We start from the raw sequence: 15949 nt of genomic DNA on the forward strand, positions 1-15949 counted from the left end.
CATCCTTTTTGCATCCACTTTGGTGATGTGTGTCTTGCTGGGGGCCTGTCCATGTAACAATCATCTCACTGACTCATCTCTGAGTAAATATTTATCAGATCTTATTATATGCCAGGAACTGTTAGATATTGCAACTACAGGGTTTTTGGTTTTTATTTTATTTTTAATTGAGACAGGGTCTCATTCTGTACTCCAGGCTGGCCTGGAACTTGGAGTGGTCCTCCTGTCTCAGCCTCTCAAGTGCTGGGATTATAGGCCCATGCCACCATGCCTAGCTAGAAACAGGTTTTTATTTTATTTTATTTTATTTTATTTTATTTTATTTTATTTTTGAGATAGGGTCTCACTATGTATTAGGGTAGCCTTGAACTCACAGCAATCCTCCTGCTTCAGCCCCCCAAGTGCAGATGCAGGTTTTAAGACAGTGTGCTGGCTTTAAGAATTCCAAATCCTAGGGTGGAGAAGTGAAGGGAAAATAAAGAGAATTAAGATTTGATATGCATACATACCAGTTCTCCACAATGAATGTAATTATTATATTGCAAACATAAGTAATAAAAAAAGAAACTAAAGGAGGAGAGGAGGAAATATGGAGCAACCTTAAAACAAAAAGTTCCCAATCTAAGGTAGAAGACAAAATCACCATGTAGAAGGAGTGTACCAAACTGAGGTAGTTTGAAAATATTGGGAGAAAAATAATTAATCTGCAATTTAGATAGAAAAGTAATGAACTCTGCATGTAATGGCAGAAAGATGGGTGAGGACGGGGCACAGTGGACTGGGGTGGAGGGAAGACTTGGCCAGATCAGTGCATCCGCACCAAGGAGCCATCCTCAGCCTGACCTGCACACGTGACTGCCCAAGACATTTAGGGAATCGGTACTGGGAGCCCAGGCAGCCGTAGCCTACTGTAATTCTGCAATGGGTGATGCCTCCAACAGGAGGGCACCAAACACAGCTCAAGGCCTGGAACCCACCTGCCTTCTCTGCTCATCGTAATCAACCATTTCAACCCAGTTACTACACCATTCAGCAGCCAAAGCCAGAATACCTAACAGCTGCAGTGCCCTACCAAGAGCAGCAAGGGATGCATGCACACCACAAGTCTAAAATGCAGACACCCATAGCCCAGTACTCTGGGAGGCTGAGGCAAGAGGATGTCAAGTTCCAGCCCAGTTTGGGAAACTCAGCAACTTAGAGAGACTCTATCTAAAAAAAAAATTGACATGGGGATGTCGCTCAGTGTGAAAGCCTGAGTTCAATCCCTAGTACCACACACACATTCCCACAGTCAATCAGACCCTTAGAAATGAGGTTGAACCTTCATGATGGCCCAGGGCATCTTGGTGAACTGTCTCCCTTATCTCCTGCCCTGGAGTCCACATTGACTTTGAGGGGTCATAGGGACCCATGTGTGGACACAACAACTCTGAAGGCCAAGCCCTGTCCACAGATGCTGAAGGCCCAGGCAACTCCATGCACCCCTATAGGATGACGGAGAACAAAAGGCTGCTGCAAGCACTGGAAGCTGATATGGCTGTGGGGACAGGAAACACGTGCTTCTGGGCACATAAGCTGTGATCTGGAAGGGGACTGGATTCCAGGTGCACACAGCCCTTTGGTCTGTTCCCTCTTTGCCCTCATGGTGACAGGACTGCTGCACAGGCACTGGGAGGGAGGATGTCACATTTAAGGAGGAGCTGTCTGGAAGTCCTTGCACCTCCTTGCAATGTAGCAGAGAGCTTTGAAGAAGCAGCTCTGATCGCTTACTTGTTTAACGCTTCCAGTGAACTCTTGTCCAGGGGAGGTGCAAATAAGGGAACATCTGTTATTCCAGAAGGGAAATCTCAACCCATTGAATTACATCATGCTGATGGTGCCTGCAGGACTCCAGCTAAGTGAGCTGGTAGTGTATGATGTTTCATGTTTAGTAGAAGGAAAAAGTGTCCCAGCAGCTATTTCCAAGGACAGTGAAGAGTATCAGAAGGTGGTCAAGTTCAGCCGGGAGGAAGAGGCAGCCTCTCTCCTGGATGGCAGAGTGTGGACGTCCTAGGGCACTGTGGGAGGAGCACCATCTGTCAGGGAAGCCCTTTGAGCTGAAAGCACCTCACCCTTGCTTCCTGCTGGGGCTGGGACAAGCCTGCATCAGGATGAAGGATGAGATCATGAGGACAGACGGCCTGAACATCATGCTGTGCTCACCTGACCTGGAGACCCTGAGCTACATACAGATCCCACCCCAAGGCCACAGTCTCCAAGTCCACACTAGAGGGCAATGAGGATTCAAATCTTTTTCAACACTATGCACCTTAGCTGTTTGGTATCTTACCTCTCCATTGAGGGCTCCAAGATCCAAGGCCAGGGCTAGGGGTGCAGCTCAGTGGTTGGGTGCTTGTCTTACATGTGGGAGGCCTTGGGCCCAGGGTTCCATCCCCAGCACTGAAAAAATAAATTTTTCCAGACCTTTTTTTTTGCAGTACTGAGGATTGTCCCCAAGGCCTTTGGACTAAGATATAACTCCAGCCCTTTCAATTTTTTTATTTTGAGAAAGGATCTCACTGACTTACTAAATCACCCAAGGGTGACTCAAACTTGTGATCCTTCTGCTCTGCCTCCCGGAGTGCTATGCTTATAGGCACGCATCACCACACCCAGCTCAGAACAATTTTTTATGTAAATCACTGTCAACATTGCCATATGCTTTCTGTCCTTTCTCCATGCCAGTGAGTAGCCTCTGGGGACACAGCCACCTTTCAATCATTCATTTATATTTTACACCAACAAAGGAAGCTGCAAATGGATGAATTCTGTCACCAATTGTGTGAGCTTGGAAGAGGACCCTAAGCCTCAGGTGAGACCCAGCCTTAGTTGGGACAGAATCACATCTGTGACACCCTGAGCCAGGACATAGCCAGGCCCCCTCTGATTCTTGACACAGGCCACTGTAAGGTAAAAAATATGTTAAGCTGCTAAACTGCAGTGTTTTGCCACCAAACGGTGGAAATGATACAAACATGAGCCTTAGGTGCCATCATGATGGGGACCAAATCTTCACACACAGATCTCACAGGTGCACAGTGTACCTGCAACACTTGACCTCTACTTCAAGCTCCATTGCACCTATGCAGAGAAAAGGGGTGCAGCTGGAGCCCTCAGATCCAGTACCCAGCATGGGGATGGTAAATAAAGGGCTCTACTTACTCCTTTCACCACAGATGCCATCCTGAGACTCCAGACGTAAGTGTTCCCTTCCACTCACACGCATGTGCTCTGTGACCCTCGCTCCTGCATGCTCCAGGTGGGGACTCCATGTCCGTCTCCTGTGACTCCCTGCACCAACACTGAAGTTTATTGGGAGCATCTTTGCCCAGTGATCAGCAGTGACAGTGGGCAGCCTGCATGGACCCTGGAGAAATACTGAAATTGGCGATAACCAGGGTATGTTGGTTTTCTTCCAACACAGCCTTTTGGCAAATATTGACCCACACAAGCAGCAATGATTTAATTCCACAGAAGGACTCCAAGGTCAGCAAGAGAGACAGACATGCCAGTAGAGGACCTTCTCTTAAATGAACAGACTCCAAAAAGGCATGTTACTTCCACTATCAGCCTCAGGTGGAACCTGTCCCCGCTGAACTGCAGGGCTGGGAAATCTGGGGTAGCACAGGGACCTTCCCTGAGAAATGAAAGTTTTGTGGCCCCAGGGAGAGCAGATGGCAGGCGTGTTGCTGTAGCCACATTGAGGAGAGCTGTGGGTGGGTTCCTGCAGAAGTGTAGAGGAAGAGGCGCTTTGTGGAGAGCATAGGAGAGACCGGTGCCTAAAGTACAGAGTCAGACATGCATAGGTTGTTCATGATAGTTTGTTTCCATGGTTTTGATATTTGTCTTTCCAAAATTCACCCATTGAAATCTAATTTTCAGGCGAATCACCGCGCCTTACAAGGGAAATTGAGTGCAGATGGCCAGAAGTAGGGAGATCAGCAAAGAGGCAGTGGCCAGAATCCCAACCAGAGATGGTGGCAGCTCAGCTCATCACGGAAGACTTGGAGCTGTGGACAGAAGAGCTGAGTCCAGAGTGCTTATTTGAAATGTAGGGACCCAGGCATGGTGGAGGAGGTAAGGGGGGGTCACGTGTTTTGTCTGGGGCTGTGTAGAAGGGGGAAGATGGTGAAGGTGGGAGAGATGGGTGCTGCCCAGATGAAAGGCTCCTGGGGTGACAGTGGCCCCGTGGCGACTGCAGAGCAGGCATCTGGATAAATTGACCTGAGCTTTAGAAGCACAGTCCAAAGAAATTTTACATCTCTAACCAAGTGTCGACCATCTTATGGGCAGAATGAAACGGTGGCTTTTCTTTTTTCTTCCTTAGTGTTTTTTTTTTTTTTTTTTTTTGGTTTTTAAGACAAGATCTCACTATGTAATTCGGACTGGCCTCATACTCATGGCAGCCCTCCTGCCTCAGCCTCCCAAGTACTGGGATCACAGTTCTGTGCCACCACACGGGGCAGCAATGGCATTTTTTCCCCATGCAATACCTCTCCATGCTGTAGTGGTGAAGGGATTGCCATCATTTGTCATTAGAGGGCAGCATACATCCATTCTCTCCTGTCAGTCTTAGAAGAGGAGTTAAAGCAAGGCTGTAAAACAGTGGAGAAGGTTAGGTCGATCAGGTGTTCAGATTCAGAATGGCAAGCAGGAGGGGTGAGAATGATCGCATCAGGGTTCTTCATTATGGGGACATTTACGCCAGGCCACCACGGAGAGGTTAGAAAGCTGGCATGTCCACAGTGAGTGAAGCTCACTGCCTGAGGGGCCCCAGCGTCTGCTTGCTGCACCTGTCTCAGTGGTAGGAACGATAGCACTGCTGCGTGAGCTCATGCACTGCAGTAGATACAAAGGGAACAGGGGCATGTGAGCCTTATCTTTGAGAAACAGCAGGGTAAGGTCACAGCGTGACCAAGGCCCCATCGCCCTTGGCACTCTGCTCACGTCCTTGCAGGTTGCTAGAGAGGACATGTGGAGGCCATGGGGGTAGATTTCCAAGGAGTCTCAGCTGCAGAGGCTGCTCAAGGGAATGAAAAACCAGATATAATACAAGCTGTGATCGAAAACCACAGTGATGGTTTAATTTGTAAGGTGTTGGTTACAGTAAAAGACACATTGCCGTGAATCCCCCTCAAAATCCTCCGCCTCACTCGAACACTTCTTCCATTGTTCCTGCCACTTTCCAAAGCAGCCCTGAAGCCCTCTTGAATAATGTAGAACAATGATAACAGTATGTCAGGGTACAATTTACTTAAAACTTGTAAGTTATTTGTTTCTGAAATATTCCACTTAGCAATTTCACACTGCAGTTGACCTGGGATCACTGAAACCTCAAAAAGTAAAACCATGGATAGAAAGGAGAGGACAGTATCTACACTACAAGAGGGCTTTGAAAAAGACATCACACTGCCATTCGAAGGGGACAGCTGTGGTGCAGGCTCAATGGGAGCAGCCTAAGCTGAGAAGCCCAGGAGCTGTGGGCCCTGGTGGGGGATATGTGTTCAGGAAGCCGCAGGCCGGAGCCTGAGCCAGGGGTTCCTTGGGTAGTGACTGATCAGGGAACCAAATGCCAAGAGAGAGCAGCAGGGAGGTCAGAAGAGCCTGGCTTCCTGGAGCAGTACAGGTTCACAGGTGAAGGTTGCTTTTAGTCTCTTTCTGGTCAGGTCACTGGGACAAAATACTTGACTCCCATAACTTACAGGAGGGGAGGTTTGTTTCGGCTCACAGCTTCAGTCCATAGTTGGACAGCTCCAAGCCAGGAAGGCATGGAAGAAGGGCCTGGCAGAGGAAAGCTGCTTGTGGCTTGGTGGACAGGAACCAGAGAGTCAAGAGAGGAGCCAGAGAGGGAGATGCACCCTGCCAGGTCACAGCTTAGCGACATCTCTTCTGAGGAGGCCCCTCCCGCAACAGCAGGTCAGCTATAAACCCCATAATCCAACCACTTTCCAACACATGGAGCACATGAGGCTTGGGGGGACATCTAGACATAAACCATGCAGAGGCTGGAGTGTCTGGTACCAGCAGGACAGGGTGGGGGCTGAGAGTATAAACAGAGGCCCTGGGCCTCATCACATTCAAGATCCTGTTTCACATAGAAAGAAGTTTCAGTAGAAGAGAGGGACCCATGCGATGGGCCTTTCAGGACACAAGGACAGGCACAGCAGAACTAGATAGCTCATAATGAAGTAGCTGGGCTACCAAGGAGGACGAGGATGGAAAGTCAATTGACCCACCCAGCTCTGGTAAAGATAAAGAGTTATGCTTGTGATAGATGTGCGTGGCTGTGTGTGTGGCCTCTGGAAGTCGCCTTAGGATTTGTATTAGTCACTTTCTCATCCCTGGGACAAAATTCCCAACCCCCACCATATGAAGGAGGATTCTTTCGGCTCATGGTTTTACAGGGTTCAGTCCGTGGACAGTTGGCTCCAAGGCAGAAACAAAGGGCAGGAGGGTGTGGTGGAAGAAAGCTGCTCTTATCACAGCGCCAAAGAAGCAGAGAGAGGAGGAGGACTTGGGGACAGGAACACACCATTCTAGGTCACCCCAGTGATCACCTCCAACTAGGCCCCGCCTCCTAACAGCACAGTCAGCCACGCACTCACCACAACGAATCCACAGATGAGCACAGCACCCCGTGATCCATCACCTTCCACACACAGGAGACTTTGGGGGACATTCAGATGTCAATCGTGACAACATTGTAACATCACCTCAGTTCATAGCCTGACCTTATCCTCAGCTTTTCTATTAAAAATTGTATCTTTTTCTGTGAAACCAGAGCAAAGACACTGATGATTCACATTAGCTAAATCCACAAGAGCCAGTTATAGAAACCAGAATGCTCACTTCCTCAGTTATGAGGGATCTTGGGGAAATGCAATGAGAACGCCCCTAAGATTTCTCTATAAACACATCCTAACATTACCCCTGGGAAGACCAGCAATGCCACGTGTCAGCAAGGATGTGGATTGCCTGGCCCTCCTCTGCTGCTGGGCATGCACATTGGCACCCACTTTCTGATTGAGCAGTCTTATTCCTAGATATAAGCTGTCAGGAACATGTACACATGCCCACCAAGCCCACATCATATACTGGCCATGACACCTGTATTTATCATAGCTGAAACCAAGAGTCACCCACCTGTGAGTCATGAGTAGACTGAACAGATAAGCCAGGGTCTTTCTGTACAGTGCAGTACCACAGAGCACCTCAAAGAACCAGCAGCCACTGCCCACACCACATGGACAAATCTCAGGGTGAGAAGCAGCCACCCCCAAAAGAAGTGTGGTGCTTCCCTGTGCAGACAGGACTGGGTGCTGGGGCATCCCACATCCCGGAAATGCTCTCTGTCCCTGGTTGTGCTTAGCTCTCGCAGCCCAGCCACCCACATCTCTTAACAATGCAGGAGCTGCACATTTACAAGACCTGGGTATTTGACAGTAGGCATGGCAGGAATAAAAAATTTTGTAAAAGCAAAAGAGCTTAATTGGAAGGTAAGTAGAAGTTGAAGAAAGAAGCAAAGACTATTTGATGAGCAGGGCCTGTCTTCATTGAACACAAAATAACAGAACCTCAAAGAGGAGAACCCAGAAAGTTTCCCAGAAAGTCAGAAGTTGCTGCCTGGCAGAGTTCATTCTAATCTAGCAGGGTCTGAATGCATGCTGGGACATAGGAGGCACTCAATAAATAGGTTGCCAATTAATGAAAATTCCTAAGCCAAAGCTGTGATGATTAAATCACTGACAGGAGCAGTGCTTTGAGACTCACGTGTCCATCTAAGCTAGTAACAGAAACGACAAAAATCACTCTCTGATAGCTTTCTTTCTCGCTCTTTTTTCCTTTTATCTACTTATTTATTTTGACGGTACAAACCAGGGGTTCCCTACCACCCAGCTACAACCCCAACCCTTTTCTCTTTAATTTTTGGTTTGAAACAGGGTCTCGCTAAATTGTGCATGCTGGATTCAAACTTGTGGCCCTCCTGCCTCAGCCTCCCTAAATGCTGCCATTATAGGTGTGCACTACTGCACCTGGCTTATTTTTTAGTTTTCTAATGTGTGTAGCCTTTGTGAAGGCATTTGAGGTTCTTATCTATGGCTCCAGTTCAACTTGTTTCCATTTTGATAAATCTGATACATTTGGGAAACCTTGTAAACTAAGTTTTAATTCAATTAGGAAATCCTGGATTCAGGCCCAAAATTGATGATACCAAAATGAACAACAGTAAACTGAAACTACTGCTGGGGAGGAAGAAAGGCCACCTTTGTCAAACTTCCCCAACTCAGTGAGGCCCACCTCGCAGGAGGGTGTGGAAACTTGGAACACAAACCCTCCCCACTTGCCAGTCTCAGTCTAAAAAAGAAAACAGTTATTTAACTCAGGACAGGTGGAAATGCAAACCGAGGTTTCCCACAGGCTGCTGCTTGGAGCAGCTTGGAGCAGTAGCTGCTCACCTGATGGCCCAGTGTCACCCGGTGGCTTGGAGACGTGGCTGCCAGACCTGACTGTCACACTGTCACGTGCAGAAGCACTGGTAGATTTCATATTTACCACACCTCTGCCTTTTCAGGCTCCAGCGATCAAGTGCTAAAACCCCGCAGTTTATGCAGATGGCCCAGGAATGTCAGGGTCATTGCCCCCTGCAGCAAGGACTCAGGGCATGGACTGTCCCTGGGAAGGACGGGGGTCTCCTGGGAAGGCTTCTGGGAGTGAGCCACCTCCAGGTCTAGGGAAAAACATTGCATGGGGAACTAGTGCTGCCTGCAGAAGAAATGGGGTGATGGGAGGGGCAAAAATGCTGCCTCTGGTATCCTGTGGTACTGCAGAGAGGAGTGGCCGGGAAGCAGGTGACCCTGCTGTGGGGCTGTTACAGGAAGACACCCGGGAGGGAAGCATGGCCAGTTGCGTGTGGTCTCCCAAGTTTTCCTTACTATTGCCGAGGCAGTTCAAGGTCTCCACACCATGTATGTGACCATACTGACATGTTTAAAGAAACGGACTCCCATTAACCAGATATACAAAGGCCAATCAGATACCAACTTCTAAATGATGGTCAGATGTGTGAATAGCAAGAAGTGATGTGAATCACATCCATCAGCAGGTTCCTTGTGCTTGTGGAAAGTCTGTATGGAAAACCAGTCACAGCCAGAGAACTAGCTCCAGAGACCAAGGTCCCGGGGTTGACATGGCTGGAGGCTACTGTTTCCCTGGGGACCTTGAGCCTGCTGGTCACACACTGTCTCCTCCTCTGCACAGCTGAGGAGATCTGGCCACTCTGGCTCCTGGATACACCTTCTGGGGATTCTTTGAGGGGCTGGCAAGATGCCCCCATGAGCCCTTTCTGCAAGATGTGAACAGGACCCAGATTTTTGCACACTTAGACCTAACCACCCCTCAGAACAATCTCGGTCATACTCAGGCTGATCCATTATGTGTTGATTTTATCTACTGAATTCTCCAGTGTGACTTGCAGGTTCTCAGAAACACTCACAGTAACAACACCCTACATATGACCCAGAATTTCCTCTTCGACGTGCCACTAGCTGTCGGGAGCTGATCAGACTCCCGAATACCTGAAAGGAGGACAACAGGGCAATAAAAGAGACAGAGACAATATTCAGTATGCAAGAGGAGACCAGGAGGAATCTGCCTCTAGTGGATGGTGGGCCCACTTTCATTTAGCCAGCAGGAAGTGCAGGGGAGGAGCTACTGTACTTTCCTAGGAACAGTGACTGCAGTAAGATTAGGGTAGTAAGATAGGGACCAAGTTTAGCATCTCAGGGGAACCAGTTAAGGCCCTTCCCCCTGCCTGGGTGCCTGCAGGTTATATTGCCCCCAGTAGATGCTATCTTGCCTCAGGAGCACTATGGCTTTCCCACACAGCCAGGAAGTCTGTGTCTTTTGCATACTTCTGTGTTCCTGAGGCAAGTTAACACCGTCCTTGGGACTTCGGGGGTCCTGTTTCTTGGCCCCCGCCAATCTATATATATCATGGCTGGTCCCCAACTACTAACTAGCTCTGTGATCTTAGCCAAATCACCTTTCAGACCAAAGGTATGGTGTCTATAAAATTTTAGCCTGTAGGATTTAGGCAAGATGGGCTCTTGGGTCCCCACCAAGTCAGTGACTTCCAGGAGAAATGAGCCTGAAGCTAGCGTGTTCCCACGGAACAGAGCTGGGGTTCACAGTGACCCCTCTCTTCCTAGACCAAGCACTCACGCCCCCTTAGCAGGGGTTGAAATCATACATGCAGGGATCCACTTCCGGTCCTACTATGGCTCATTGGGTGAGATTAGAAATCTACATCCTACAAAGCTTTGCTGCTTCCATGACAGTTACAGAAAGTGTTTCTCATCACGATCTTTAAGTTACAGACATAGGAAAACGCTTCATAGGAAGCCACAGCCACTGTGTCCTGGTTCCCGTCCCTGATGATGACGAGCTGGGTCTCAAACCAAGAGCATTCCATATTCAAATCCAGTGTGACTGGCAGGAAACTGGGCACACAAACTTGTGTCTGCTCACAGGCTGCACAACCCACTTCATCCTGTGACAGTCCCCTTTACATCAGTGCCATCCTCAGGGAGAGAAGCGTGACCCCAACACAGCAAGCCCTGGAGAAGAGTGATTCACACTTCACACGTGTCACCAGACATGGCCTGGTTCACACAAGGGAGATACATATGCTCGGGGAACAAGGCCTCACCATGCAGCCCTGGAGTCTGAGGTTTCCAGAAGGGAAGGACGCCGAGACGAACCTGATACTGGGACCCCATCCATTCTTTCTCATGAGCTGAAACTCAGCACCTGCCTTCACCACACACAGGAGGTCCTTTCCCCTGTCTGGAAGGCGCTTGCATCCTGCGCCCTGAAACCTGAGCAGCCCTGCTGCCACTGGGCTGTATTGTGTGTCCTGGGAGAGGCAGAGCCAAGGACACCAGCTCTGTTGGCTTCTCCACACCTCTTGCTGTGCAGGTCTGCCTGGAGACAGTCCCCTGGCTGGAGTGTGTCAGGGTCCATGCAGATGGGGAGGACAGCTGCCCAGTGGCGCTGCCCAGCAGCTATGCTAGAGCAAGAAGCCTGAGAGTGAATGTTTTCCTGCCTCACACCCCATTAGCGCAATGAAGAACCGCTCCTCTCAATCAAGCCCTCCCTCTTCTCCTTGGAAACATGCCTAAGTTGCACATGAGGGAGGAATGGGGTTTAATCACTACATCTTGGGCCAGAGAACCCAGAGATCCATGCCCTGTTATCTTCTCCAGTTTCCTCCCATCAAAGGGAAGAGAGATCGTTGTAGCCGGTGCCCATTCACAAACGCACATAGCGAATAAAAGCTGGAATTGCAAGCTGGTGGTGGGGCCCAGGAGTAGAGCGTTGGCCTAGCGTGGGACCTTGGATTTGTTCCCCACCAACACAAAAATAAAATAAAACCCTGAATTTAAATATTTATCACAGAGAAGCCTTTTATATTGGTGCAACCACCAGCGATACAAATACCCAGCGATGTCCTTAACCCTTTACATTTCAAATGAATTTGCACTAATTTCTTTTGTGAAGCATTGTTTATGCAAGAGGGTATTATTTAATTTCCATGTGTTTGCATAGTTTCAGTGACAACCCTAGCATTCAGTTTCATGCTGCCCAAGGGGCAGGATTGTCGGAGTCAGGCCTGGCCTGGACACAGTGAGCTCGGTGTCCTGTCTGGAGCCGGGACAGAAGCAGCAGCCATGATGAGGGCTAAATGACTGCCATTCCCATGATTTCTTCTTTCTTTGAACTTTCTGCTGTCAAAATAAAAAGATCTGTCTACATTTTCAGTCATTATATTCTCAGGAAAATATTTTATTTGCACACTAATATAATTCATGTAAAGAAGAATAATGAAACCGATAACCAAGTATTATGCATAATTTTACTTTTCAGATTATCCTGACCCTATAGAGACTTGGGAGCCCATTGTCACGGCACAGGAAGTAAGTGAAACTACCTGTCTGTCATGTCATCAGCCTAAGAGCAGGATTTGAATGTGTTACATATGTTTATTGCCGATTCTTTCACTTACTCACATCATCATCATATGAGCATTTCACATGATCCTCGGGATGGGGCCATGACACTGATACTTTTGCTAGCCTATGTTTTAGATGAGAATGGGGTTTCCATGGGGACCTTTGGCTTACAGCCCACAGTGACAGCTGAGTAAGGGCTGCCCTCTGGATGTCACACTCAGTCATGCAATCCTTTTGTTAACCTGGGTGTGGTGATACACACCTGTAATCCTAGCGCACTGGGAGGCTGAGGCAGGAGGATCTCAAATCTAAGCAGTCCATGAAACTTAGCAACCTGGTAAGACCCTTTCTCAAAATAAAACATACAAAGGCCTGGAAATTTAGCTCAGTGCAAAGGCACTGGATTCGATACCCAGTACCAGAAAAAAAAAAGACAAAAGATTAATATTGTAAAGGGAAATTATCACTAATTTGAGGGCTCTGTATTGATGACAGCATATCCCTACCTATAATCCCATTTTCCCACTGTAAATCCAAATGACCACAAGAATGAACTTTCAAACAATGAAAGGGTGGATAAATGAACAAACCAAACTTGTTTCCTCAATTTGATCATTTGCAAAGGTCCCTTTAATTTTGTAAGAAAAGACACATATAAAATAAACCAATTTTTAAAAGTTCAAGATCACCACAAACCCCACTAACAGAGTAAGCATTCTTAAACATTTTTTAACTGTTTTAAATTCCTCTATATATCTGTGTGTTCACAAATAAAATCATGCCCTTCCAAGTTACAGGAGAGGCATAATGAACATAACATTAAAATAATTCAGTGAAAGAATTTTGTATGGAAAAAGGCATTTTAAATGACCACGATACCTGGGCATGATCATATTTTAATGCCAATATAATATTTCAACTATGAGTCTAATGGTGTGCACAAATTCTCTAATAGGAATTTACTGCTAAGGCCGTAATAGCACGGCTCAACCATTTCCAATCTGTACCAGTTAGAAGTTGGTTAGACATAGACATTATGTTAAATATTAGAAGTATACTGAAAAGGGGATGTTAAGCTGAAAAGGAATAGCCTGATATTCTTAGGAAATTTCCAAATAAGCATAATTGAGTGATATGAATGGTTCAAACTGCCGCACTTTAGCTATAGGCAAAAGGTCTGCAAGGCTGGAAGGCTCAGTACAAAGATGTAGGCAGCACCCTGGTAGAAGCAGCCTAAATCTTACCTTTCTCTTCTAATAGTTTCTCCTTTAACTGGGGCTGGGGGAGAATCATTTCTTATTTTTAGGAGTCTGAAGAGTTGAGTGGCATCTGCGCCGGACAGGGGGTTTGACACGCTGTTGTTAGGTGGGTGTTTGCGGCCTTTCAACTCGCTGGGTGCACACAGTGGTCAAGGGTAGGGGGGCTAAGGATCCAGGACTGCAGAGGCCTTGAGAGCAGTGCAAATTGTGTGTCGGCCACTGTGTGATGACGCCTTCCCGCAGGCCCATCGCAACGCGTGACTCCTGGAATCGCGTGCACTCGTGAGACGGATAAAACCCTTCACACCCCGGCCACCTGGGGTAGGGAGCCCAGCGCCCTATGGAGCACCTCTTGTCCCCTAAGGCAGGACAGCTCATCCCGTGTCACTTCTCAGAGGACAACGACCACATGCACACCACTGGGTCCCCGACCGTCAACACCTGTCAGATGGCAACGGGCTAAGAACAAAAGACCTTTGTGGATCGCTTGGCACCATCTGTGGGGTGGAATTCTCCGCACAGCTGCCGCCCACATTTTATGTCATCCCTCCGTGGAAAGAAGGCGACATGGCATTCAGATGGGTGTTGAGCAGCGACAGAGGTCTTGCTTTTCAAGGGAGGGGGAGGCAGCCTGTCCACTGTCAGAGCCCACAGGTCAGGTAACTGGCCCAAAAGAAAGAGGAAGTTTCCTTATCCACCCAGCTCATCTGAAATTGACAGCAGCTCCCTCCTTGCCATGTGAGTGGAAGAATTGATATTTTGCATGGTGCCGTTTTATGCCATCTGTGACAGCGGATTTAAAAATCTGACACCAAGAATTTGCTGTTCAGTGATGAGCAGGACAGACATGCAGCTGTCCATTTGGCTGTTTTGTCAGAATCCAGGAAAACACTGACGTTTTACACTGGCCCGAATGGCTAATGATTGTCTATTTTCCTATATCTCAGCTGTTCCTCTCTTTGGATTTCCACATTTCAAGTCCACAGCATCAGAGAGCCAAGGAGAGAGGGCAGAGGGCACCCCCCGAAGGTGTAACATGGTGATGGTAAACCCTTCAGAGCATTCAGTGATACAAACTGCCCACTGCAGCACCTCGTGCCCTGACTAAGGAGAACCTTTAGGGAGCAAATTTTTTGATCTGTGAATTGTATTTCAGTTTAGATGGTACAGAGGGGCTACACAGCCCTTATTCAAGTGTTCGCACCTGTATCTACTTCTGCTCTCCTTTTGAAGCAAGTATATGTGTAAAATGAAGACTGTCTCTTGGCAGTGGCAGAACACTGGCTTCCCTTCCCTCTCCGAATGTAGACCTTTTGGTTATTTCACATTTTATACTTCCTATCTACAGGTTTTTCTACTTTAGTTACACTTTGTGCAGCATTTTCTATATTTGTAATTTACTTTTTATCTAGATCAGCATACATTGTCCATGACCATAAGAATCAATGTTGTTACTTGTGCTGGCATTTGCTGTTTACATCCCCTGGTATTGACAGAATTATGCCTTCGCTGAGGGCCACTTTCTGCATACCAGGCTCTGCTCCAGATGCCCCTTGAGGTACCACACTGCTGGTGCCAGGTCACCCACACCTCACCCGCCGCCCTGCACCCAGTCCCAGCCCTAAGGAGCCATCCGGCAGCTGTCACACATGCACATCCCTCCCTCTTGGGTGAGACTGCCTCTGCCTGTGTTCTCACCCGTGTGTCCCTGGGGCTGGCCCACTTCAATTCTCCCTTTCCTAAGACTGCCCTCCACCTGCAGAAACCGGTCAGTGCATTGTGCTGAATTGCAGGAGGCAGGCCCAAGGTCAGTGAGAATTATGCCCTCTCTCCTGAGCCTGGGCTGTCCCCTCGAAGCTCTGGAGTGGCTGCAGATGCTTGAAGCCTGTGTTCCATTCCATTCTGCCCAGGTTGTTGATAAAGCCGTTAGACAATATGGCCGGGCCAGCCCTGCCAAACACCTGTTCTCTAACTGTGTTATCACTGATCGCCTATAACCGTGTTCCGTGGAGAATCACCGAGCCCGTCACTGATGGTGCATTGTACCCCTGTGTCTTTTTTTTTTTTTTTTTTTTTTTGGTACTGGGGATCGAACTCAGGACCTTGTGCTTGCCAGCCAGGTGCTGGAACCACTGAGCTAAATCCCCGGCCCCACGCCCCTGTGTCTTAATGTAGCTCTCTGGAAAAGGCTGCTTGTTCAAAGGTGTTTCATGGCTGAGATACAAGCACAGGTATAATTATAGATTAATATTTAATAGAATGTTAAATCATTTGCAGTGTAAAAGAAAAGGACTATGAGAAATGTTCATGAGTCTTGCATGTGAGAGAAAATTGGGCAACTCATTGTTGTATGAGGGAGCAGTGTTAAATAGAGCAGTCTTTGCTCTCCATGTATTAACAAGCTTATTAAGCAGATATTTGTAACATGCGCTTTATCATTAGCTTGCAGGAATGATTTAGAATTGATGGCTTTACAATAGACTCTTTTCACTTCCCCTCTGTCAGCTTTTCATATTTGATATTGCTTGCTTTCTAGCAGCTTCTAATCCAAACATTTCTGATTCATTGCCATCATTCTAGATTATAACTTCAGTCTTAGGATAAACTTAGACATAGCCAGGTGTAGCAGTGCACACCTGT

At 47.7% G+C, this 15949-nt stretch overlaps 1 long non-coding RNA gene across 1 annotated transcript; it reads left to right on the top strand.

The window, feature by feature from the left end:
• The first annotated feature begins 3800 nt into the window (after nucleotides 1–3800).
• On the top strand, nucleotides 3801–15461 carry LOC110348151 (uncharacterized). Its single transcript, XR_002393135.2, has 3 exons — nucleotides 3801–4116; nucleotides 11965–12014; nucleotides 13553–15461. It is a non-coding gene; the product is annotated as an uncharacterized LOC110348151 (long non-coding RNA).
• Nucleotides 15462–15949: the final 488 nt, after the last annotated feature.

This window comes from Heterocephalus glaber, unplaced genomic scaffold (assembly GCF_053883595.1).
Source record: "Heterocephalus glaber isolate CG9 unplaced genomic scaffold, H.glaber_assembly_v1.0 deba00001610, whole genome shotgun sequence".
In the NCBI taxonomy this organism is placed as follows: Eukaryota; Metazoa; Chordata; class Mammalia; order Rodentia; family Bathyergidae; genus Heterocephalus; species Heterocephalus glaber.